This window comes from Chamaea fasciata, unplaced genomic scaffold, assembly GCF_029207755.1.
Source record: "Chamaea fasciata isolate MVZ Bird 193981 ecotype frontalis unplaced genomic scaffold, bChaFas1.0.hap1 SCAF_8, whole genome shotgun sequence".
Lineage (NCBI taxonomy): Eukaryota > Metazoa > Chordata > Aves > Passeriformes > Sylviidae > Chamaea > Chamaea fasciata.
The window spans coordinates 29,210,365-29,233,441 of NW_027094093.1; the positions used below are offsets into that span (position 1 = coordinate 29,210,365).

The following is a 23,077-nucleotide window of genomic DNA, read 5'->3' on the forward strand; positions in this document are numbered from 1 at the left end:
ACCAAAGTAGATTGTAATTACTTCTGAAAAGAAGAAGAAATGTCTCCATCAGACCTCTCACCTTTTCTACCTTGAAACAGGTATTTTGAGTGTTCTGGTTTTCCTGTAAAATTTGAAAAGATTTTTGGTTGAATGATGAACTCTAACAAAAGAAAATAAATTATCCTTTGTTCAGGTCTAGGTTATGTCAGGGCAAGGAGATTCATATGCCAGCACATCTGAGAACCTAAAAGGCCATCTTATATTTTTGGTCAGTAAGGGGATGTACGCCCCGTGTACTGCAGGCTGAAAAATCGCTTATAAGATCCACATGATTTTCTCTAAGATTGAGGTTGTTTTTTACTTTCCCTTTGATTATTTATTGTTGGTTTTCTCTGCGGTGAGGAAAACCAGTTGCTCAGAGCAATAATCTCAAGCCTGTGCATGTCAGATGAGGATGTGTGATTAATTGGCCGGAGTGAAAAGGGTGTCTCATTTAGATGATGAGTTTGATGATGGTGGTGTAGTGAGCCAGCTGACCAGCTAAATGCAGCCACCTGATGATCCCAAAGCGAGACTGGATTATAATAACAGCAGGTTATAGGTAACAGCTGCCTTGACCCTTTATTTGGCGTGTCAGGTCTGGGCTCTAAACATTATTTATTTGAAACCTCATGGAAATATTAGACAACAGGACAATATGAAGAGATTTTAGTTTTCAACATTGTGAATTATTTGGAAATTCAAATTAAAGGACATAGACTGTGGTGCTACCAAGAATCCAGGGGATTCAATCAGGAAGAGCAGAGCTCCTATTCCAGCTCCACTGCTTACACAGTAGACAACGCTGGGAAAACAGGTTTTCTTACCTTTCTCAAAGGTATCTGTTTTCTTTGGGTGCAGAAGCTAATGTGCTGTGTGCTTGGTTTTCAGTGCCAGAGCCAGGGACTGGTGCAATTGCTTAGGGCTCACCAGTGCTGAGAATTTGTCTTTGCCATCCTCATATTTGATCAGAGGACCTTAAAGAACTCAGTCGTGGATGTCTTTTGGAGACTCTGGCAATGGGCGTGTGTGGAACTGGAATGGCAGCCAAGGCTTCAGCATCTTGGAATATCTTGTACAAGTGCTGAGGAAAATGGCAAATTGAATGGAGAAAATTGCCTCAAGGATTTTGGTGCACTGAAGCAAGTAGAAACATGAAATCTCCAGAATTTACAGTGGCCCAGCCTCAAATGCCTCTGGAAATGAATGGGCAATACAAGATTTAGTTAGTTATTAAGGCAGTCCAGGTTCCTGGTGTTCCCTCTCCTTCAGAAAGGAATGTTAGTTAGCAAGCAATCCTTGGTTCAAGAAATGTATCTTCAGAATGAATTTTTTAAGTCAGAAAGAAAAAATAGAGAAGCTGTTTGGACATTGAGGGAAACTTAGGCTGAGAGCAGGTCAAGATACAAAGCAACCACTACTCTACCCTTTCCCTGCAACTTCATATTGGTATTATTGGAAAAATACATTAGCAGATGTGCACTTTTCTGAGAAGAGTGCAAGTTGCCATAATTAAGAGAGGGATGATGTATTATTTAAGAGTAATTTGCAATTAGTTCCTAAGTGCTCTGCTATATTATTGGTTTCTTCTCTCTCCCTTGATCAAATGCAGTTGGATAACCTGTAAATTAAAAATGATGGAAAAATCAAATTCACTCTGAGTACAACTCTGGCTCTCTGGACTGAAAAGAGCTGGAAGAGAAATTGGCAGTTGCTACTCTGGTTGCAGAGGGTGGGTGGCAGAGAAGTGGTGGTGGGACCCTGGGGCACTCTGGGCATGGGAAATTTGGGAGTAAGCTGAGGTCTTGAACTTTCCAGCCAATCCAAGACAGAGCTGGGAGGGAGGGGATTTGCATCTTCCCATATCTACAAGTGCTTCTCTCCTCAGGATGGGATCGCTGCACAGTCAGAAAAGTAGAACTTTGCTGTCAGACCTCCTGGATGTTTGCTGGAGGAGAAACCCACCTGTCCCCAAGTCTCAGTCCTGCCTTTGGGGAATGTACCTGCTCCTGACTTTATGCATTCCCTGGAAAAGGTCATAATTATGCTTCACATGCCCAATGATAACTGGGCAAATGCTGACAGTTTAACTATTTCTCGGAAAGTGTTGACAAATGAATGTCTCATCCAGTGTCTGTGCTTCTCCATGGATCAGAAGTTTAAATGCTTTGAGACCAAGGAGAAGTTCTTTACTCTGTTAGAAGCTCTTTCTCTGCATAGGCATGAGGCAGCACATGTTGCCACTGTCACATAATGCCAAATGAAGAAGTTTCTCAAGCTCTTTGTCACCTTCTTGTGTTGTCACATTTACCTTTCCCTTGACAGATTTATCCATGCACTGGCTATGGTAGAGGATGATCCAGTATAATTTATTAGTTCAGACATTTCCCCACTTTTTCATGGCTTTAGTAATGTGGTAGGAATAAAAAAGTGTTCAACCTGAAATGTCAGTGCAAATAATTAAATATTTATCATATGTATAGTATTCCAGGGAGCGACTTGGGATTGATTAATATGTAGATTTGCATACAGGAGCATTAGGAAACCCCACAAAGTGGATCATTCTTTTCTAAAAATACATGCAGAAACATGTTTTGTTTTCAAATGTTGAGATATATGTGTTTAAAAGAAACCTAAAGAACTGTGATTGACATGATCCTGTAATTCTGCTGGCTTCAATGTCTGATTATGCTACGTACCCCATAGGGCAGCTGTCTCAAAGGCTTTTTGTCTCTCTATGACTGTCAATCCCTTCTGTTTCTGAATCAGCAGCAATTTTAATTTGAGCTGGTGTCACTGTGAGCATCCAGTGTTTCAGCTAACAGAGTAATGGTTAATTTGCATGGTTGGAAGGAGTCACATAGCTGCGGCTTCACAAATTCTAGTTTATCAGACAGAACATGCTAATCTACTGTTAGTGTGCTCTTAGATTGGTGGGTTAATCCCTCCATGAAACAGCTGCAGATAGCCCCATTGCACGTTTTCAGCAAATGTATTTTATTTCAGTTCTGAAGTGGGCTTCAGGTGCTCACAAACTTACTGCAACTCAGAGCATGGGCAGTCAATTGCTGAGCTGTAATAGCTCGATCATTTTTGGTGTGGGAATGTACCTATGCTTTCTGGTTTTATTAAGAGTTTGATTTTTTGTTACAGGCCAAACTTGAGTTGGCAGTGGCAAACTGAAAATGCTTTTGAGTCTTTTTCAAAGTCAAGCAGATCAATTTCAATATTTTAAAGTGGTTTATATTTGTTGTCACTAGTGCTACCTGGCCATTTAAGCAGAGCTTTCTAGGAGCTCATTTCTTCCATCTGGGTGAATGAAATTGCTTACCCAAACTAGAAATCCATGAGGATTTTAAACCTCTTCTCACAAAGGGGATATTTCAATATCTCCTTTGTTTTATCTGGAAGTTCATGAGATACCCACACAGAATTTAGAGGCCTGTTTTTGGGGGTTTTTTTCTAAGCTGAGTCTATTGAGGTGTTTGACGCTGGTCTGGCTTGTAGAGCATCCTGCTGTGAACCCAGCAGTTCTCTTCCAGAGATCACGTCCCATCATCCTGTTGGAGGTTACAGCCCATGGAAGATGTGTTTGTTCTGTAGCTCTCCAGAAAGATAGGAAAAGCTGTCTTTGATTCCACAAAGCTCTGCTGATGTCAGAGGAAAATACAGAATGGAACTGAGCTAACTTACGGACACTGCAATATCTACTTTGCCATCAAGTTTAACAGAAAACTGTGGCTTTCAAAAAGCCTCTTGCATTTAATGGAATAATTCCAATTGGAGTCACTCCATCATAGCTGTGCTCCTGATAATAAGTTTCCAATATATTTGCAGCAGTCAGCATGGCTCCAGATATTTAAGAATCCTAACTAGTCAGAATTGCCCAAATTGTTTTTACTTAATATTCTCTTCCAGTTCCTTGTCTCCTGAGAGAGGAGAGGGTACCAGAGTGGGTGACCCTAAGCCCATTGGAGCACCTTATATGATCTTATTTTCTGTCTTACCAACAACATTGGTTCTAAGCGGTGACCTTTTTCTTTTTAAAACCTCATTTCAACCAGAGCTGTGAGGTTTATTTGTGCAAGTGTACATATCTGATACATCAATATTTCTGGTTTCTTTGGTCTTTTAAGTGTTCAGAGCACTGATGTGATAGGATGCTGGGAGTTTGGTTATTAACAATAGAACTAGTGATGCTGTTCTGGGGATTAGATGAGATTCAAGGTACAGCCCACAATGCTTATTCAGTTTCTGACTTTCTTTGAGAATTCAGACTAATAAGAGACAAACCTGAAAGAGAATTATCATTTGTATGAGCTATCATGGTGCATGATAGGGTAGTACATTGTTCAATCAGCTGGTTTTAGATGCCAGGCACCAATCCCGTGGTGTTGATGAAATTCCATAAAAAGGTAAAATGAAAGAAATGGAAAAGAATAAAACATGAACCAAGAGTTGAAATATTTTATGAAACACATGCTAAATCTCTCTGCTTTAGGACTGGTGGCCTACAATGGAGCAGAGCAGTGGGCCAAAAAGAATAAACCTTGCTCTGAATCAGTAAGACAATTTTACGCACAGCATGAGTTTAGAGAGGGGAGGAAAGGAGGAGGCCATAAGACAAAGCTTAGCAGGAACAGAAAGAGGTAGAATATGTTTGTAAGAGAATGCAATTGTAAAAGGAAAGGAAAATTGACACAATATGGACAAAATATGATGAACTCACTTCTTTGTTCTATGACAATTTGTCTTCTCTGTCAAAGCCTACTCTACCATTACCTCACTCATTTGCTGAGTACTAACCTGTGCTTCCCTGGGTCATCTGTTGTTACTAAGAACTTTACTACCCATTCAGATCACCTTGAGGCTTGATTTTGCATTACGTTGGTGACACTGAGTTTAGTCCTGATTTATATTGCTCTAATCACATAAAGATCACGCACTTCATTGGTAACACTCAGCATTTCTTTAGGGTTTATCATTCATTGATCTCAGAGCACTCTGTGGCAGTAAATAATGATCACTTCCAGCACATGGCAGATGATTAAAAAACCAAAAAAAGCAGAGAGCACTTGCATGTTTTGCCAGTGATCACATGGTATGGCGGGGAACACAACCCAGATCTCCTGATGCCTTGCCTATGAGATCATGCTGCTTCCCTAAATAAAATTAAAATGGAGTTCTGCAGTAAAAAAAGAATGACTCTGCTCTGATACCAGTCTTAGTGAGATCAGCAGTGGGCCTCCACTTAATAACACTGTGTTACTGCTGGCTTCGCTGGGAACACTATTAGGCTCCCTCGATAACTGGAGAAGAAAGTGCCCAAGCTTTGGTTTCTGTACACAAAATACTGTAGAACACACAGCAGGAGTGCTCCAGCAGGTTAAAAAACCCAGTCATTCACCTCACAGTTTACAGAGCAAATCAAGTATTTGCCATATTCATCCAATCCGTAACTGAAAGAAAACCCCACTGTTCATTTCCCTAAGGTGGCAGTGTCCCCAGTTCATCTGTGATTTTCTGAGACTCATGTGTCTTCTGTGGGATGCATGTGTATTCCACTACTCTTCTCCCTCTCTTTCTACTCCATTCTGGTTGGGAAATGTGTTTTTAATATTGTGAATCAGATATTGTGTTTCCATGCTACCAGCACCACAGGAAATTCAGCTCTTACTAATAATAAAAAAAGACTTAGTGATTTCAATTGGAGGGGAGTTCAGGACAAGTGCAGTGTTCTACCACAGGGATGTGAAGATGTGGAGCTGGGCAGCAGTGGCCATTGGGAAGAGCTGTGGCTGTGTGGAAAATACACTGCAGCAGGGAAAACACAAAGCAGTCCCAGGGTATGAAGCAGCTGTGCTGGCTGCTTAGGTCACTTGGCTCTATGGCAATGCTTCATGGAGACATGGAGATGCCAGCGTAACATTGCTGAAGGACACTGAGTTTTTAAGCTCCCCTGTCAAAATTATAAACTTGGGGCTCTGTATTCCAAGGTGGATGATGTATCCTGTGTCCAAGACCATTTATGCCTTTGTTGCACCACATGAAAAGAGGTAGAGAAAAAGAGGCATTACTGTTTCACTATTTGCAGGTGTACCATTTATTTGGTTTTCTCTGAAAGCATACACTTTTCCCTCTTGGATATTTTTTCCCCCTCTAAAGAAGTGTTTTGTATCAAAAGATCTGGATAAATGGTCATAGCAGATGTTTAGGCCACCTTGGTGCAGATTTGTTTATTTGTGTTGGATCAGTTGGGCTCTGTGTGGTGTGTGGCCCACAGATCCTGAACACCTGAGGTAGAAAAGTTTTCCTTACAGAGAACAGGGAGTCTCTGCTCCATGGTGCAGACAGGACCCCAGCTCTGCTCACCTTTTCCTTGTGTGTAGCCTTGGCTAATTGTAGAGGCATGAGGGGAATCGAGGGTTTGTGTCAAGCAAGCAGACCCCAAGCTATCTGCTGATGACTTCTGCAGTAAAGTTCTCTGATGTCAATGCAAATGTGGGGGTGCCCTGAATTAAGATGCAATTTGCTGGGAAATAATAAACTTAGGAGCAGTGGAGCCTAGGTACATGAACATAAAGTAGTCTGTGATAAATGACAGAGCAAATGTGTAATGCTACTTCAGTGAAATGGAGCCTGGGTTTATACCTTTCGAAAATACGGCTGTGATTCATCTTCACGGGTCAAGGTTTGTTTGTGATCCAGTAGAGGAGTATGCAGGAATCTGACCATGAAGTATCTTAATATTACACAATTGACCTGTAATACTGAATTCCTGTGGTGGCATGAAGTGATCTGTTGTACTTTCTTGTGCTTCCTCACAGTTGTCTGCGTTCAGGGCATCCCTTGAAATCCTTCTGTCATGATAACATGTTGAATGTGTGGCAAGTCATCTCTGTAGTGGTGCTCTGCAATGACTGACCGTTTTCCTGTAAAAGGTTTTAAAGGACACTTTTAATGGACACTTTTAAAGGACACATTTAATATGTACACTTGACAGCATTGAAATATTTTGATCTTTAAAACACAATAGGAACAACAACAGAAAAAGCAACTTTGAAGTTGGTGTGGAGTTCTGGCCTTCCTTTGCTTTGGTACTTCAAGTTTGTACACAAAACAAATACTGGGTTGCCATGGTAACTGCTTTTTCCCAGGTTCACCCTGTGTAACATGCTGTAAATCTTTGTTATGTGCTAGATGGCCAGAGATAAGGAGGTAAAATCTAGGCTCAGAGTTTGATGTATGGAAAGGAAAGTATAAAGTGTGCTCATGTGGAAGTAATTCAAGCAGTGCAAAGCACACAAATGTGCCAGTTTATCAGTGCATCTCTCTCTATTTTAATTAGTATTCCACTCTTGGGAATACCTGCTTCATCAAGTTCCCTGTATTTACAGGGCATCCAGTAGAACTGAAATTGTAATGTTAGAGCTCTGTCATGTCACTCATGGTTTTCTCAATAAACATTGCAGCCACCTATTTCTTAATGGGATTTTCTCAAAGCAGACTGACAAACAGAATTTGTGATGACCTCTGTGGAAAATCATTATTGCCTTGCACGGCAGTTAGTGTCCCATAAATCAGTAAGATTATAACTTGCACTCTCCACAAAACACAGCTCCTGTCTCCTCCGTTGCCCTGCTGGGCTCACACATTTGTGCTGAGGATAATGCCTGCACTGGCCTAATCTCCCATTGCACCAGCAGATTTTCTCAGTGTTTCAGTCCTGTTCAGCACATAGTTTGTAGTCAGTGTCTTGGTCATTTTTGGTAATGAGAGTGCAGCACAATTTTGGCATAAGCAGTTTCTACCTTGAAAAACTTTCAGACCAAACAGAGGCAGCAAACAGAAGTTTTAAGACAGAAATCACAGCGGTGTCAGAACTTTCCAAAGGGCACACAGAGCTGCAGCAATGTTGTGGGGAGCAGAGGAGAACCGAGCACTGGGTCTGTCTGGCTGCGAGGCATTGCCGGGTTTGTCCTCAGTGCAGGATTTTGTACATGTTCAATTTTGAATGAGACAGAAAATGGAACTTCTCAATGTCTCCTGGTGATTGTAACCTTGTTGTGTGTTGCAGGGTAAAGCAGGAGAACCCCGGAGTGAGAATCTTTTGAGTGAAAAAATATGAAGTGGTTTACTAGCATTGTACCAGATTTCAATGACATCGTGGTTGTGTATAGAGAAATATGCAAAAAACCCCAGTCCTTGGTCCCACAGTGTTGTGGTGCTACTTTTACATGTATTTGAAGACTTGATATTCTTGAGTTTCTCAAGCTCACCTCATATTTTCACCCTTTTTCCTTTGTGGAGATTATGTTCCTGACGAAACACAGCATTAAAACATGAAATGCATGAAGTACATTAAAACATGAATAACTGGCAATATACTCTAGCTCTCGGCAACAGGTAGATGAAAACAACTCAGAATTTCCAACAAAAACCTGGCTTGCAGCCCCATTTCTATTTTTACTGGTGGAATGAAAGCTTGAGGAGAACCATGATAGCAAGCAAGTGCATGTAGAAGTTTGTCTTCATCTCTTTCTTAACAGTTACTGAAAGGCAGTTTTGCTAGAACTCTGAATTCTTGATCTGTGCTTCACTGGGTTGGCGTGGAGTGAGATCTGACACCTGGAATACTGGTTTCAAGGGCTGTCCCGTGTTCCTCTAATGATCTGCAGCACTACAGCACCACACTGGTTTTCATCAGTGAGATTCTTTTTGCTAGGCAACAAACTTAGTGGAGGAAGTTACCCCTGTGTTATAATAATGTTAGAAGTGTTGTGGCTAATTGTAAATATCCATGTTGTGTTTAGTTATCCTGGAACTTGGGAGCAGCTCAGACAAAGGCCTAAGATTCAGATTCTACTTACTGAAGGAAGAACGTTGGACAGAGTCTGATTTGTTTTGCATTGATTGCTTTATCCATTAAGCTTACATACAGGGAAGCTTTTGGGAATGGCATCAGGCTGTAGGTAGGCAGCATAGAGAGCTGCTGGAGGGGTGCTTTGCTTATTACCAGCTACGCTATGGATGGGGGCATCAATTGCCAGGAAAGTATTGAACGGTGAGACAAAAGGCTGACCTTGCAATGGGCAGCATTAGGGGCATGTGATGGAACATTTCCTGGATGAACCAGGCACTTTGGCACCGGCCTCATCCTCTGTCCAAATGAGAAAACAAAAGTGCCTGAGAACCTGAGCCTGCCTTGGCTGTTGGGCTATTGCTAGCACAGGGCAGAGCCACTTGCTGAGATCTCCTGTGAGCTTCTGTGTGTAAAAGGAAGGAGCTGCAGCCCTCACCAGACACCAGAAGTTTGATCCTTAAATAAGGGTCACAGGTAATAACAACATAAAATAACAATAACAATAATAATAATAAAAAATAATAATGCATCTTTTAGGGGATAAGGTTGCAAAATGGCAGAGCAAAAGCAGTCTGGTCATTAAAGACCTTTATAAGCTTCCTGGGTGCTGAGTGTTTTCAACTTTCCATGAATCAGGAGTCCCAAGTGATTGAATTGGCTCCAAAGCACAGAAGGCTGTGCTAAGTCCCAGTCATTCAATGTGTTAAAGCATAACTTGGGTTTCCTGAATTACCTCGGTTTTCTTCCATTGAACACAGGACCTGGAGAGGAGACAGTGGGACTTAGCACTTTCCCTGATGTTAAGTTGGGACGTGGCCAGAGTATACATCCAGAGGAGTGGGAAAAATTTCCCAGACATGATGGTTTAGATGTGCCCATGTAAACGCTGTCTGCGTTTCCTGATTTATTTGACGATGTCACCTGGATAAACTTCTACAATGCTAAGCAGTACCTTTGAAACTCCATCTCCTGCAGGGAATGCTCACATCCCATTTTTGTGCATTTGATCCGAGTACTTCAATTGCCAGCTTAGGTGATCTGTATGAACTCACTGGAGTCTCCAGGGACAATTCAGAGCCTCTAAGTATCAAACTAGAAGCCACTTCTAAAGGGAGGATTTTTTATGCGTCTTTTTCTAAAACTGAAACAATTCAATAATGCACCTTAAGTGCATTGTAGGAGTCTTATAAGAACTCATTCAGTGACTGTTTTTAGAGACCTGGAACAAGAAGATAAAAAACATCTCAGTCTTACTGTGACTGACTCCATTGCATCCAGATGGAGGATAATTGTGGTTAACTATCTCTCAGCAAAAAGAGTGGTGGTTGGACATTAAAGGGAGCAAAGCACGAGGTAAAATTAGTATCAGAGATGATGAGGATGATGATGATTAGTATCAGAGATGATGACTTTAAACATATGCAACAGAGTAGAGACGATACTAATTTTGTAATGGTTACATAAAGGTGTGTTAGGAAGTGGAATCGAGGCTTTTTGTCTACTTGAGGTCACTCAGTTTCTGTACTGAGAGTTGAAATCTTACGCAACTTCTGACCAGCTTGAAAAGTTTATCGACACATTGGATATCTTTTCAGCCTGGTTTTTGTTCAGGGCATGGCACAGTGAAACTCTTCTGTGGAAAGGGATCTTGTGTTGTCACTGTGCATGTAATACATCTGCTTCTTGGCTAAAATGTTTCCTCTTGATTGAACTTCTTGAAGAAGTTCCAGACGCATCCATGTTTTTATTAGCAAGATAACCAAATCCATTTTACAAACAGAAGGCAGCCTCTCCTGTTTTTATGGTTCTTTTATTGCATCAATTAAAAAAAAAGATTTTTTTTCCCTAGAGAACATGTTTTTCATGCACTGAAGTTCTCTCATAGTGTCATTTCTTCAAAATGGAAAAAACAAGCTTGTTTGGTTTTCCATGGTGCTATCATACAATCATTAATATAAAAAAGAGAAAACCGAAATGAAACGGAAATAATGTAATGAATCATATTTAAAGATTTATCATTTATCTACCTTATTACTGTTTGTCTGCCTTTTTCTTTTCTAACAGAAATCTACGGCAGATTACAAAAACTGGAAAGCTTTTCTTCTTTCTCCACATTCTAGAAAGCTGTGTGTTAGGCAAAATATACAGACACATGGACAAAACTGTTAATGAATTAGCATCTTAAATGATTTTAAAGACCCCATCAGGAGACAAATATGAAATAGTAAATGATGAAATTGTTTCTTTGTATGTAAATTACCTACCAGATTTCCTCAAAAGAAAGTTTTGTCCTGATGAAAATTATATGCCCATATCTTTGTATAACCAAAGCAAGTAACATAACCTTTCCTTTAAACTCTTGTGATTAAGTGTAAACTCATTGTATTTTTTGATGTATCCATAATTGATTGAGATTAAAAAAGTGTGACAGTAATTTGTCTTTAGGAAAGTTGCTTTGCATTAATCATACTTGGTTGTGGGGAGAAGTGTGGGTGTGACTTTTCAAATTAAGCAGCCACAGAGAAAAACACTTAGTGATTTTCTTCAAGTAAGTTAATGTTTGGAAAATTATTTTCATTTGAAAGCAAACAATCTTGAGATTTGGGTTTGAGAAGGAGCGATCTTTTATTTTTATTCTCATTTAATATTCCACTCTCTTCCTTGGCATTTTTCTTGCTCTAAAAAAATTAATTAACCTAATTGAGATCATTTGGAAATAGTAACAGAAGGATGACAGACGCGTTTGTTGACCCTTTCCCTAATGAGGGAGCACTGTGTCATTCAGTAGCTGCCCAGTGCCGTGCGTGCATGGAAGGAGTACAGCAGTGGTCCCACTGCCTCTGCCACTTAATGAGCAGAAAACTTCCCCCCACTTCATTACCAGCCTGCCATAAAAGCTGCGAAGATGCTCCTGCTGGTCTCCCACTGGGGGTAGCAAGGCCATTTCTGGTGCCCATTCAGGGCCTTCCTTGTCTGTGTCCAGACTAAAGAATTTTTAGTAGGACAAAACTCTTTGGAAAAAACAGCCAAGATGAAAAGTGAAGATGTTTCCATCTGGAGGCAGGAGGAGGATGCCTCGTTCCCCTGTGCCCCTGCCATCTCTGAGCAGTCAGCGTTGGCATCGCTGCTGTGGCCCCTCCAGTCCTGTCTTTCTCTGGCTGGGGGTATTTACAATTGCCAGCTCTTCCTCAGGCTTTTCTGTGTGCTTGTACGCCAGTGTCTGTGCTGGCTCCTAATTTTTGTCTGGGCTTCCATGTTCAGCTGCTCTGTGGAAAGTAGTTCTGTGCACCTGAGTAACAAACACCATCTGGGACAGGAGGTTTCCTCGGAGGGATCCAGCCAGTGTGAAGGTTTTACTTTATGCTGGGTTCATGCAGAGAAAGCTGACTACACAGAAGCCTTAAATAATCTCTCAGGAATTTACTCTTTTTACTTACATGGATTATCCTTTAAAAAATCCAATTAGTTTTTCACCTATTTTTAAAGCTAAAACGGAGGTCACTGTTGTGGGTTTTTGTTTGGGTTGGGTTTTTTTTTTTTTTTGCTTTCCCTATCTAATCAGATGTCCAAGGAGACAGCCCAGAAGTCAGGAATGGGTGCAGGGGAGTTGGGGGGCTTATCCTTTGTGGCATCCCCCCTTCCCCCCTGGGTTCAGGCTTCCTCTCCCCCGGGCTGCAGACGAGCTTTGGGGCAGCAGTACAGGCTCAGGTGAAGACAGATCCTCTCCCACATCAAGCCTCCCACGAAGCTCCAGAGGTCCAAATTTGTCTCATCATTTACGGTTTCAGCCTGGATGTTGAAAACATCTGCTAACCTGTCCACAGACATGAAAAAAAGGGGATTTATGTATTGTAGTCAACTTGATTTAGAGGGGTAAGAGTTATTGCAAGACAAGGAGGTATCGGCTGTTGTTCCTCGCAGAGCGAGAACCACCACATGGCCGCAGTAGACTGCTTTTGGCAAGCAAGGCTGAAGCTCACTAGTGTGCATGTTTCCTACAAAACATGAGGGATGAGCCATGAAAAATGCCAAGCAGCTCTCCAGGAGCAAGGCACACTTGGCTTTCCTCACTGCTGAGCCCCGTTCCCCCGGGGTTCTTCGGCTCCTGAGGCTCTGGTTTACCACACCTCCCCTGTGCAGCAAAACACAGACACACATACTCGAAGTTAAACCTACTCCTAAGACTTATATAACTCATTAAATGCAAGCATATGCGTTTAAATGCTCTCCTGAGTGACACCCTCACAGCACATGCCAGAAAACACATATTTAATTTCATGCATTCGGTGAAATGTTGATTTTGTTTTATTTATTTTTGTGCCTGGTGAGAAGGAAAAGTTCTTTTTATTTTTCTGCAACTTTCAGTATAGGGAGTGTTGAAAACCTGGACTCCACACCATCAGTGAGAAGCTTTGCTACCTACTAAATCTAATTACTTCCTCCTGTGGTTTTAAAAAGTCAATGGTGATTTCTAAATGAGTGTGCTACATAATAAATTATTTTAACAACAGCTTGTATCTCTAAAATTTGGCTGCAAGGTAAGATGTGTTAGCAATTTGGCATGATGTGTAGAAAAAGAGGCAACTCTCCCAGTGCCCAGTCTACCTTTGACAACAAAGCAGTGACATTTATTCATTAAGAGAAGAACAGTGTATTCCTGCAAATGAGATGCCACCATACAGCCCCAGCCCAGCAGAAAACATCCTGGCTTTGGTCAGCTGTTGCATGAGCATGGCTTTGCTGTGGCAAGGCAGGATTTTGAGGACATTTTTCTTCCCAGTGAACACCATCGTCCCCCTTGCTCAGGTGTGCAGTTTCCCTATTTAGATTGGGCTGATCGTTACAGACTTTGTTCAGCAAAGCTTTTGAGCATGTTCTTACCTTCAGCAGGAAGTTAATGAGCATGCTTTGATGCTTGTGGGCTCATTGCTGTCAAACTAACACTAGGACTAGAGCTACCACACTTCAGATGTGTCCAGGTCTGACTATTACTAGGGTAAAAGCTCATAAATTAATATAGGTGGCAAGTTTGTACCAGTAGAGCTTTTGGCTTGGGATCTCCATGGGGAAAGATGAAATGCTTCTACTTGTCTAAAAGTTGTACTGCCCTAGTGAGATTTTTACCTTCTTCTTTTTAAATAATGCCTTCCAGGTGTGGAAGGGGAACCCCCTTTCATTGTTTGGCCTGAATGTGCAGTGGGGTTGAGGAACCATAAACAGACATGTTTCAAAGCGTTGTCCCCAGAAGAATTTCTGAGAAAAGTGAAGGATCAGACAGCATATTTTTATTAGTTTTTAACTGGTTAAGGGTGAACTCTAAAATTGTAAGCTAGTTTACTTTAGAACAGGAAACTTCTTGGAACCTTTCTCCAGTGGTGTGATAAGAAAACCCCTGGAAAAAATGTAGTTTCTGTGGACAAGCAAGGTGAGGGTTGGCTGGGAGGTGACAATAAGGATATTAGAGGAAGAACACTTTTTAGAAGAACTGCACATAGGCCTGGTGGGGGGGAAACAGCTTTTGGAAAAAGTCTGCATGGATGAGCAGTGCAGAGGAGCAGTTGTGTGCTGCTGGAAACTGGCCTCACGCCAACAACTGATCACTGCAGATGCAAAATCCAAAATGGAAAGGGTTCGATGGTGTGGAACCCTGTGGCTCAGCTCTGCTCAGCCTCACCAGCTGGCGGGGCAGCAGGGTGGGCACCAGGGCAGATGTGCTGGGAGGCTGGAGGCTCCCAGGCCCCAGGCCTCCAGCAGCTGAGCCCCTGCAGCTGGGGGCCCATCCCGCACATGGGGCTGCTCCTCCCCTGGGCTGTCTGCTTGGGACTGACAGCTGCAGTCTGTGGTAGAAGGAGGAAGTTCTCTCAAGGTATCATTGTCTTTATTAAAACAGCGTAAATCATGAAGATTCTGGGGGTTTTGTTTTGCAGGTGGTGGGAGGAGATTGTTCAGGTGCAAAGGTTCAAACTGAAGCAGTGTTACAACTTTCCTATTTATTTTTTGTCATGCCAAAATGAGAACTGTACGGTGGCGATGTTTTAAAATCTATACTAAGACAAATGCGTGCGGTTGCATATATTCATCTCCTTTGGACACAGGAGGGAATTCTTCTTGCTCGTCTTTAAAGGTCATTGTCCCTAGTCTGTCTAATAACAAAATATTAATTAGAGTAACTGGTATAATCCTCGTTTATCCCTGACAGTCTGCTAAAGCCTGCATAACCCTGCCGGCTTACTGCCAAATTTTAGTGAGTGCAAAAGATGCCGTGGATTTGTGGTCATGGTCGTTTCTTGTGCTGTAAGTAAATGAAATGATCAAAATGCACAAGCAGCATCTGACATTAATTGCATGAAATACAGTTCTGCTGAGAGTTAAACAAAAGAGAAATTCACTGCTGGAGACTCCTTGTCTTTAAGATTGATGCTACGTGGGACAACAGCCTTAAAATTCATTATTTAAAGTTTATTGGAGGCTGCTGACAGGGGAGGCCTTCTTGATGAAAAGAACTCTTCATGTGGGATTTCCTAGTTTCCTAAACAGGGTTGGGCTTTAGAGAAGACTGTGTTAATAGTTAGACCTTTTGGGTTTTCCTTATTTTCTCTGTAATGCCCAGGAAATCTGTGCTGCTGCCTCATATTCTCAGATTCAGAAAAAAGGTAGTGAAGGTATAGGCAGCTGCTTAGTGTACTCTGTTTAAAAAATGACATTTCCATTCCTGTTTGGAAGCAAAAGCACTGTGAGGCTTATTAGAGCTCAATTAACATAATATATTGCAGTTACTACTCTCAGAATGATACCAGACATCCCCATCGGAGGGGGTAAATTGAATCCTGATAACTGGCATTTAAACAAAACTGGAAACCAGCACTTAATAATAGGCAGAAAAATACAGAATGTAATTGTTCTCTTCTGAGTTCAGCTGAGTCTGGCTGCAGGTGAAGAATTAACTGTAGACTTCCATCATTTGTTAAGAAATACGTAAAAAAAAAAAAAAAAAAGAAAACCTTAGCCTAAAATAATCATTACACTTGATAACATGGTTTGCTGCCAGTACAGAGCTTAGAGAGAAGGGGGAAGGTTTTATGGTTCTCAGCTTAGCACTTGATGGACATTTATGGACTTCATCAGGCATTCCTTTGCAGGCCCTGCTCTCATTTTCCTAAAGGACAAAAGTAACAATTCTTCAGTCTACTACAATCTCCCAGATTTCTTACTATGATCCTTTACTCCCAACGCAGGGGAAAAAAAAGAGTGTGTTCCAGCTGAAACTTTAAACAGAATTGTCTGTGTCCTCTGTGACATGATGGGAGAAAAATCAGTGTTGAGTTAGTGACTCAGAAACAAAAATCCAATGGCTATTATGTCGCTCACAAATCAATATGATTTTCAGGCTTCCAAACAGAGCTTCGAGTTATTTTGGTGTTGTAACATACAGTTTATGTGAAAATCTTTTTCTCTAAATATCTGTTTTTATCATGATCCTCAAATCATGATCCTTTAAACGAAGTCATTATTACAGATACAGGAAGTTTTAGGGCATTAAAGGGAGTTGCATTTAGTCAGCTCCTCCTCATGCCGAAAAGAGAGGCTTCCATGGCAAGATGCCAAAGCAGTGTCCATACATTGGTTCACTTCATGGGTTTAGCTCAGTGCAGCAAAAACTTAAGCTGGGAACAATCTATCAGAGAGTGGTTGGGTGGGACATTCTCCCCTTGCTTCACCCGGCCATGGCAGAACATTCAGTGCAGCCAGTTTTGGAGAACAATCTTTGATTTAAAATGTAGCCCCTGCTAGAATGCGTCAGCTGGAATATTTGTCAGTTGGAAAAGAAAGCTGGGTTGGAAGACCCGTTAAAGATGTGGGGATCTATGAAAAAATGGTGATGGGTCTGAGGGCATTTAGTTATTTTCATTACATGTAAAACACAGCTAAAATAACTTACTGGGATTATTCACGTGTAACCTGAAGTAATTATAACAAAGAGCTGGCAGGCAGGAGCTGCATTCATGAGCCACTAGTGTTCCCACTCTGCACCACACTTTTCCCAGGTTCTTTTTCTCCCCACACTCACGTTCAGCAAGATGCTTGAGGCCATGCTTACATCCATTAAAGCTCTCTTCAACATATGATTAAGTACTTTATTCAATAGAAATCTTTGCTGTATTGGGGCAGTCAGTGCCTTTCTTGTGATCTGCTGCCTTTGCCCCATGTCAGGGCTGGGCGCCCTCAGCAGAGCCCATCCCCTTGGCTGTGCAGTAGCACAGGGCACTGGAGGCTTGATTACTGTTTGTTGAGTGATCTGAAATCCGTGGAAGAAAGTTGTCACAGGAAGGCAACATATTGCAAAATATGTCTGTTCTGATGTGCTTGTTAATAGGTTCTGGGATCCCTTCGAGATGGAAAGTGTTGCATAAATGTGAAATTTCAATTATTTCATGTAGCATTACTCATGCAAAGGTACTGCAGACCTTCTATCTGATTAACATCTGTGCTGGTTAATTTCAGATGTGTTTAAATATTGTTATTGGACAAATTGAAATTACAAACAAAACCTAATTTGTAGTTTTGTATTGATGGTAAGGCTCCATTATTATTTTTATGTAACTTAATACAGATTATGTGCTTGTATTAATTATGCATAAAACTGTACAATGCAATGGGTCACGAGTGGCCAGTATTTCAGTGATTAAAATAACAAAGCACAGTGGAAAGAAACATTTATAAATCAAGACCTGTTTTTAATTAATATCAGCCTCTTTGGAAACATGTCATGCAGGTCTGAGAGTGGTGCTGCCGATGTCCATTGCAGTTTAATAGCCTCCTTTGTGTGGTTCCAATTTGCATGAGATTTGCTTGGGAATTGATTCTTCTCCAGCCCTGCTAGCTGCTATTTTGGGAAGACAAAAAGGACCAAGTATGGTGCTGTAGCTCAAGCACAAGGCAGGATTTCAAGAACTGCACCCCAACAGGCTTTGTATGGCTGTCAGGCTGCTTTGTTTTCCTGAGCTGCTCCAGTCCAACCGCTGAGTTTGTGAGCTTTTTGTCTTACAGAGTAGAAGTAATAATAGTTCAGTTATTAGTTCTAAAAATAGAAATAATAGAAAGTCCAATTTTCATTGGACCCCAGGCATTTAATAATCTCTTAATGGTTTATGCAAGTTCTGAAGATGGGGAATTGCAGCTTCTTTGTAGCAGGTGAAGCCCAAGTGTCTGTGTGGCAGACAGTCATGCATGTCTGTATCTCCCATCCTCAGTCCCGGCCTGGCAGCCCTGTTCTGGTACAAGGAGCAGGGCAGTGCCTGAGCCCAGCTGAGGCAGATCTTTCCCTACCTGGGAACCCAGCTGCTTCCCCAGGGTCCTGCAGGAAGGGTTTGAAATGTGCCATGTAGGGGGCAAGGGCATATAAGGGTCCTGGATTTACTGAGGAGGGTGTGACTGTGTATTTCTTATACTGCGGTGTAACCACAGCTCCTCACAGGGCAGGCTGTGACACAGAGAAATCATCACTGGGTGATGCCCAGTGCCTTTCCAGCCCCAGGGTGTTGGGATTTGGAATGAGCAAAGAGGGCTTTGAGCTACCCAAGGCTGCTCTGCCCCATTGGCTGTTTGCTTTAGCATGAGCATAGCATGGTTTTGCACCAGGTGACCTTATTCAAGTGGCTCCTTATGGGCAGCTCGTTGCTTTTATTTCCACAGGGACTGCAGTCTTGTAGGTTGTACCTGTAACAGTGGCTGAAGCTCATTCCTTGTGTAGCTGTGACCATGGCTGAGTGTGCACCTAATACCAACCTGACAAACCTGTGAAGTTGTACAGGTACTGCACAGTAACGTCAAAGGCAGCATCCAACAGAAGATCCAATGTGGGAAATACAGTTTGCACCATAGCCCTTGACATCTCTGATGAGTTTGCAGACAAGGGTGCCAAGCAGTGTTGGTGCTAAAGTGATTTTTGGGATACAAAGACCTATTTAGCAGCATTAGCACAAAAATGATAACAAATTTGAAGCAACTGAAAAGGTAAAATCTGCATAAACAGAAAGGAAAACTGAGGGTGTTGTGACAGGGTTTTTATACAGTATTCAAAGTAGAAACATGTAATTGTAGCACCATCTGAGTCTCTAAGAGAGGCCAATCCTGCATGGTCCTGATTCTTGTAGGAAGCAGAGCGTCGGTGGGAGCTGAGATGACAGAGCTACTGGCAGGATGAGACCAGGAGCTGGCATGTTTCACAAGTGGCTCTTTTTGCTGTTAGCAACCAGCTCTTCTTTGACGAGTAGCAAAATAAAATGAGTGATGTGCTTTTTTGGTTCAAGGAGTTTTAAAATGTGATGGATAACTGCCAGGATAGGAGCAGCACTCCTCCCTTATCTTTGCTCTTAATGTGCAGCAAAGATGAAGGCATTGCCTTGAAATAGTCTTCTGCACTGGGCAAACAGGAAAAGATGAAAGGGAAGAAAAATCCTGGCAAAAAAGACCATGGCAAAAACAGTGTGCAGAATAGCCACTGTAAAATGTGTCACGATAGGAAATCAATTTTGAATTACACTATGTGATGCATACTGTATTTTCCATCCTTCATTGTAATGAGCAAGCGCACCCTTACGTAATTATGGCTTTTTAGGAGATTGCCTTTGGCTGAATTTATTGCCAGACAGATCTATCCCATGGCATTTAGACTTCACAGTGCTATGAAATGTGCAAGCTGGCTGAAACGGCAGGAGGATGCTTGTAAAACTTCATGCCAGTGAGGGCCATCTTTCTTTTGCTCTTGCACCTCATTGATTTCTTGCAGTGGGTGAAACCAACACAAATTGGTGCCACAGATCTCTTGCAAGAGCTGAGTTTCACCCCCCTCTTGCTGTACCACAGCAGCAGCAACAGTGCTGCAACAGGAAGGGGTTTTCCTTAGCACTGAGATCCTCTGTCCGTGTATCATCTCCTGCAAGGAAGGCTGAATAGCTGACATGGCTGAACATGCAAAGGTGGTGACAATTGTTGAAATAACTCTGCACAAATTGGGAAGTGAGGCTTGTGCTATATCTGTGGAAATCCCTGGACAGTTTGGATGTGACTTGCTGCAAGTTGCTGGCATGCAATGTCTGCGGTTTCACATTCTTCCACAAGACATTTGGGCACATTTTCCAGTGTTAACTCTGGGGTGAGACACAGCAGAGGCCCTGAGTGAGCCTGTTGGGCTCAAATGGGAAGGGACATGCTCATCTTCCATGCACATTTGCTTCCTCAGCCTTGCAGCTTAGGATGCAGGTGCAGATGCAGGTTATGATGGTGACTTTTGGCATGTGGGTAGCCTTCCATTCCAAAAGCGGATGGATGGATGGATGGATGGATGGATGGATGGATGGATGGATGGATGTAAGTTCATCGAAGCCAGATATTGCATGTGGATAATTTTCAGGGGCTGGATCTGAGCTAGACCACTGTGGAAGAAGTGCTGTTATGGCCGATTGCTACTTCCCAGCAGGCAAACAAATGCACTTCCAGTGGCAGTTGCACCAAACTGTCCTCTTCATCTTAGAGTGCATTCATAATTGACAAGAGAAGTTGAGATTTTCACATTTTCTGTATTTTTGTTGCTAAGTTTCTTCCTACAAATGGTGGGATGAAATCCCTCTCTCCTTTTTACAAACTGGATTACTATTTAATGAATATGGACTCCCTCTCAGCTTCGAAGACATTTTCAGCAATGCTCAAAGTGAAACTTAGTGATTTATTTACTTCTAGAAATTGCTAGCTATCCAAAATTCACCCAGTAATGTCAGAATGCTTCTCACAAAGTCATGTTATAGCCCTGCTGAGCTGCATGATATGCCAACTCATAAACAAACAGAAAAACTGAGGACCCAGTTCCTGGTTTTGTACAGTGAATTAAAAAGATAATTTAAATTGGAAAAGAACTGGTTTTGAGTTTCCATTTTGAAATCTAAACTAGACTTGGTTGGATTGTTCACTGTGTTTGCAAATTCTGTGAAAAATGTTGATATTTGTTCTACCTTGTCCATTGAAATGAGGACGGATCTCCTGGGTATGAGATGGATGAGAGGTCCCCAGCATGGAGCCTTTTGCTGACAGGCCTGCAGAAGCCTTTCAACATAAATATTCTTTGCAGCAGCCCTGCTTCACTGGCTCTTTAAGGGTTACTTCCTTCACGTTGAGAAGGTCAAAACACCATAAGGAAATTGAACATAACTTCTTGACATTTGAGATCGTGAATTTTCCTTTCGAATTAGAGCAGTAAATTTGCGAGTTAGTAAGAATAAAACTCTGAACCCTTCAGATGGTTTGGGGAGGGGGGCCAAACTCTAATTAAATCCTCCTCACTCGTCTGGTTTGATTTTGATTAGCTGTCTGAGCTGGTGTGTACAGAAGTGTGCTGCTGTTGGTTTTGTTTCCCAAAGCACAGCTGCTCGAATCCCCCAGTGACAGCAGCAGACCTGGGTGTGCTCAGCTGTGGCAGATTGATTGTCTTGGTGCTACCCTCAGAGTCACTGCCTGTTCGCACAGCACGGAGGGATGGATATACATCACTTTGTCCCCTGGAAATGCACTGAGCTGAAGCTCCCCAGCAGTAGAAACTGGGGGATGCTTAAGTGCAGATCTGGTTTGCACCTGAACTTTTCCTGTTCTCATGATCCTCCCTGTCCCTTCCTCTCCTTTGCCTTGTCTCGGCTGTTCCAGAGGGCTGTAGGGTTTGTGTTTGCAAGGCGAGAGGGGCAGGACTTTGGGTCATTCTCCAGAAGGACGTGGAGGCTGTGTAGGGCTGCTGTCTCCATCCCACATGCTGTGATCTCGGCATGGGGAAGGAGAGCCATGACCAGAAGCCAGCATCTCTGTGTGTGTGTTCACTTGCTGCGGCAAGAAGTAATTCCCATTTTGCAGAATAGGGTTAATTAATCACCACCTTATTGAGAAAGCCACTGAACTTGGACTTGGGAGTGCCTCTGAACCAACAAGTTGAATGTGGTTCAGACTGTTTTCTATCAGTGAGGGCATCTGGTATGGGGCAGCCAGGTCTGTGCTGATACCGTAGTTTAGCCTCCAGAGCAGGGTGGCTACATGCAAATTGCTCATGGAAAATAGTACGTGGCCTGTGCTACCCTGCTAGGAAATCGTTTAGAAGCAGACCAAACTAAAATCCTGCCAGGCACCATTTATTCAACAGCAGAGAGCATGGACTTCCAACCTGCATTTAGTTTACTCATCAAATGCAACCTGTGATGTCGCAGTTCAAAGAAATGACCATCTTCTCCAGCTTCTGGAGGAGGGAAGAGGAACTGGCTGCTCCTCAGCTCAAGCAGACTCCAGGAGGCCAAACCTCCCCAGAATATCCTGCAAGATGGGTCTTAGCACATTTGTCTCAAGAGTGTCACGAGACCTGTGGTTAGACCAGTCTGACTGGGATGGAAAGAGCTGCACCAATGCAGAATAGCACAGTTATTTTATTAGAATTTTCCCAGGGAAGCATGGAGCGGTCAGTGAGGGTGTCTGGAAGCAGAAATGGGCTGTTTGATCTGCTAGTGTAAACAAGCAGTAAATCTAAAGCCAAATTCAGATCTGGTTTGCAACATATAATCCTCCTTGGCTTAACGAGGGTTAATGAGGTCTAACCTTGGGCTGGTAATGGGCCCTGAGAGGTTCCTTCTCATCTGTGTAACAGACCATGGATTCTGCCTGGCTCACTCATCATTTTTTTGACAACAGCTCTGGGTCCAGAGCCAGGACATCTATTTGTTCTACATAACAGAACGATTTTCCAAAATATGTGTGCTTTACAGTGCTATTTTTGTTAACAATGGACTTATCCAGTCTCTTCCAGTTCCAATTTCTATAGGTGTTTTCAGTACAATTGCAATGTGTGTACAAATATGGCACCATTTCTCATATCACTACTGTTTCCTATATGGGGTTCCCCCAGATTTTGGGTTGGTTTTGTTATCCATTCCTACATGGGTGTGTTCCAGCTCACAGTCACCATGTCATCCTTTAGCCCATACCAGGTCTTTGGTCTGTATTTAAGCAAAGTGGAGTGTCTTCTTGGCTCCTGGTCTAATGTTGGAACCTATGGAACAAATACTGAATTATATATTTTCCAAGAACTACTTCTATCTGCTTTCTTGTACGGTGTCACATCTTCCAAGATTTTAATGACTTTTTGTTTTCTTTTTAAAGACAAATATT

At 42.2% G+C, this 23,077-nt stretch overlaps 1 protein-coding gene and 1 long non-coding RNA gene across 6 annotated transcripts in view; both read left to right on the forward strand.

Moving 5' to 3' along the window:
* KALRN (kalirin RhoGEF kinase) overlaps nucleotides 1-23,077 on the forward strand; it is a 473,232-nt gene that overhangs the window by 89,820 nt on the left and 360,335 nt on the right. The gene's annotated exons all lie outside the window — the stretch shown is intronic.
* LOC136293005 (uncharacterized) lies at nucleotides 616-2,947 on the forward strand. The gene is made up of 2 exons (XR_010722045.1): nucleotides 616-859; nucleotides 1,910-2,947. It is a non-coding gene; the product is annotated as an uncharacterized lncRNA (long non-coding RNA).